The sequence below is a fragment of the Pristiophorus japonicus genome, chromosome 19, assembly GCF_044704955.1.
Source record: "Pristiophorus japonicus isolate sPriJap1 chromosome 19, sPriJap1.hap1, whole genome shotgun sequence".
In the NCBI taxonomy this organism is placed as follows: Eukaryota; Metazoa; Chordata; class Chondrichthyes; family Pristiophoridae; genus Pristiophorus; species Pristiophorus japonicus.
Genome location: NC_091995.1, coordinates 87,080,455 through 87,084,351, shown reverse-complemented (window position 1 = coordinate 87,084,351; position 3,897 = coordinate 87,080,455).

Here is a 3,897-nt window from a genome sequence, read left to right as displayed (position 1 = left end):
TGCAATAAAGGTGCAGCAGTTATAATGGGTGACTTTAATATGCACATAGATTGGGCTAGCCAAACTGGAAGCAATACGGTGGAGGAGGATTTCCTGGAGTGCATAAGGGATGGTTTTCTGGACCAATATGTCGAGGAACCAACTAGGGGGGAGGCCATCTTAGACTGGGTGTTGTGTAATGAGAGAGGATTAATTAGCAATCTCATTGTGCGAGGCCCCTTGGGGAAGAGTGACCATAATATGGTGGAATTCTGTATTAGGATGGAGAATGAAACAGTTAATTCAGACACCATGGTCTAGAACTTAAAGAAGGGTAACTTTGAAGGTATGAGGCGTGAATTGGCTAGGATAGATTGGCGAATGATACTTAAGGGGTTGACTGTGGATGGGCAATGGCAGACATTTAGAGACCGCATGGATGAACTACAACAATTGTACATTCCTATCTGGCGTAAAAATAAAAAAGGGAAGGTGGCTCAACCGTGGCTATCAAGGGAAATCAGGGATAGTATTAAAGCCAAGGAAGTGGCATACAAATTGGCCAGAAATAGCACCGAACCCGGGGTCTGGGAGAAATTTAGAACTCAGCAGAGGAGGACAAAGGGTTTGATTAGGGCAGGGAAAATGGAGTACGAGAAGAAGCTTGAAGGGAACATTAAGGCGGATTGCAAAAGTTTCTATAGATATGTAAAGAGAAAAAGGTTAGTAAAGGCAAACATAGGTCCCCTGCAGTCAGAATCAGGGGAAGTCATAATGGGGAACAAAGAAATGGCAGACCAATTGAACAAGTACTTTGGTTCGGTATTCACTAAGGAGGATACAAACAACCTTCCGGATATAAAAGGGGTCAGAGGGTCTAGTAAGGAGGAGGAACTGAGGGAAATCCTTATTAGTCGGGAAATGGTGTTGGGGAAATTGATGGGATTGAAGGCCGATAAATCCCCAGGGCCTGATGGACTGCATCCCAGAGTACTTAAGGAGGTGGCCTTGGAAATAGCGGATGCATTGACAGTCATTTTCCAACATTCCATTGAATCTGGATCAGTTCCTATCGAGTGGAGGGTAGCCAATGTAACCCCACTTTTTAAAAAAGGAGGGAGAGAGAAAACAGGGAATTATAGACCGGTCAGCCTGACCTCAGTAGTGGGTAAAATGATGCAATCAATTATTAAGGATGTCATAGCAGCGCATTTGGAAAAAGGTGACATGATAGGTCCAAGTCAGCATGGATTTGTGAAAAGGAAATCATGCTTGACAAATCTTCTGGAATTTTTTGAGGATGTTTCCAGTAAAGTGGACAAGGGAGAACCAGTTGATGTGATATATTTGGACTTTCAGAAGGCTTTCGACAAGGTCCCACACAAGAGATTAATGTGCAAAGTTAAAGCACATGGGATTGGGGGTAGTGTGCTGACGTGGATTGAGAACTGGTTGTCAGACAGGAAGCAAAGAGTAGGAGTAAATGGGTACTTTTCAGAATGGCAGGCAGTGACGAGTGGGGTACTGCAAGGTTCTGTGCTGGGGCCCCAGCTGTTTACACTGTACATTAATGATTTAGATGAGGGGATTAAATGTAGTATCTCCAAATTTCCGGATGACACTAAGTTGGGTGGCAGTGTGAGCTGCGAGGAAGATGCTATGAGGCTACAGAGCGGCTTGGATAGGTTAGGTGAGTGGGCAAATGCATGGCAGATGAAGTATAATGTGGATAAATGTGAGGTTATCCACTTTGGTGGTAAAAACAGAGAGACAGACTATTATCTGAATGGTGACAGATTAGGAAAAGGGGAGGTGCAACGAGACCTGGGTGTCATGGTACATCAGTCATTGAAGGTTGGCATGCAGGTACAGCAGGTGGTTAAGAAAGCAAATGGCATGTTGGCCTTCATAGCGAGGGGATTTGAGTACAGGGGCAGGGAGGTGTTGCTACAGTTGTACAGGGCCTTGGTGAGGCCACACCTGGAGTATTGTGTACAGTTTTGGTCTCCTAACTTGAGGAAGGACATTCTTGCTATTGAGGGAGTGCAGCGAAGGTTCACCAGACTGATTCCCGGGATGGTGGGACTGACCTATCAAGAAAGACTGGATCAACTGGGCTTGTATTCACTGGAGTTCAGAAGAATGAGAGGGGACCTCATAGAAACGTTTAAAATTCTGACGGGTTTAGACAGGTTAGATGCAGGAAGAATGTTCCCGATGTTGGGGAAGTCCAGAACCAGGGGTCACAGTCTAAGGATAAGGGGTAAGCCATTTAGGACCGAGATGAGGAGAAACTTCTTCACCCAGAGAGTGGTGAACCTGTGGAATCCTCTACCACAGAAAGTAGTTGAGGCCAATTCACTAAATATATTCAAAAGGGAGTTAGATGAAGTCCTTACTACTAGGGGGATCATGGCGAGAAAGCAGGAAGGGGGTACTGAAGTTGCATGTTCAGCCATGAACTCATTGAATGGCGGTGCAGGCTAGAAGGGCTGAATGGCCTGCTCCTGCACCTATTTTCTATGTTTCTATGTTTCTATGTTTATCGAATGTCCTCTGAAAATCCAAATACACCACATCCACTCGTTCTCCCTTATCCTGCTAGTTACAACCTCCAAAAACTCTTAACAGATTTGTCAAACATGATTTCCCTTTCATAAATCCGTGTTGACTCTGCCCAATCCGATTAATATTTTCTAAGTGCCCTGTTACCACGTCCTTAATCGTGTTGTTTCACTACGTTAAGGCGCTATATCAATACATGTTGTTAATAATAGATTCTAGCATTTTTCCTACTACTGATGTCTGTAGTTCCCTGTTTTTCTCTCCCTCCTTTCTTAAATAGCAAGGTAGATTTACATAAATGCAAATCTTTCTTACAAGCCAACAGGCCTTACTGCCCCAAATGTTTGAGTTGACCTATCCTTAATTTTCTGTGACTGTGTTTGAGGGAGATAGGTGAGGGAACGGTAGCATAGTGGTAATGTTAATGGACCCCTGATCATAGAGGCCTGGACTAATGATCCAGAGACATGAGTTCAAATCCCACCACGGCAGCTGTGGAATTTAAATTCAGTTAATTTAATAAATCTGGAATTAAAAAGCTCGGACCAGTAATGGTGATCATGAAACTACCAGATTGTTGTAAAAACCATCTGGGTCACTAGTGCGCGTTAGAGAAGGAAATCTGCTGTCCTTACCCTGTCAGACCCACAGCAATATGGTTGATGTAATGTATGCACCGGTGAGCATGCTCATAGAGCTGTTGAGGAATCTGTGTTCCGTGTTTATGTGCAATGTGTGAGATTGCAGCCCGTCTTCCATTATTTCAAGGGGCTGCTGTTCCTTGATTTCTGGGGCTGCCCTTCAGTCCCACACTTCTGATCTTTGAGGAGCGGGCAAGTCAGCTGCTCCTGGGCCTGGCCAAGGTGGCTATTAACTGGTCCAGGCAGAGGGCGGTTGAGGGGCTTGTTTAGTCCGATTGCCTGCCTCTCGTTCGCGTCAGGGTGTCCCTGGAGATGTAGCGCGCTGTGTCCACCGGTACACTCGCGGCCTTCTGCGAGAGGTGGGCACCGGAGGGACTGGAGTGCATCATCACCCACCGGAAACCACAAATTTTAAATTTGATCACTGTTTTATTTGGAATTTTGTGGGTTCTAGTGTCCTTGCCAAAATGGGGCGCTTGATTTAAAGTTCTACTTTAAATAGTTGTAGAGCTGTTGAGTTGGGAGTGGCTTAGCCAGTCACGTGATGTTCACAAGACTCAATAAAACCCCAGCCAGTTGGGTTCGGTGGATCCACGATGAGGCTCGAGGGGCTCGATGGCCTACTCCTGTTCCTAATTCTTCTGTTCTTATGAGGCAGGTGGTTGTGAGCCCGGTGGATGAACTGGTAATGTGTAGTGTGATTGTTAAACAT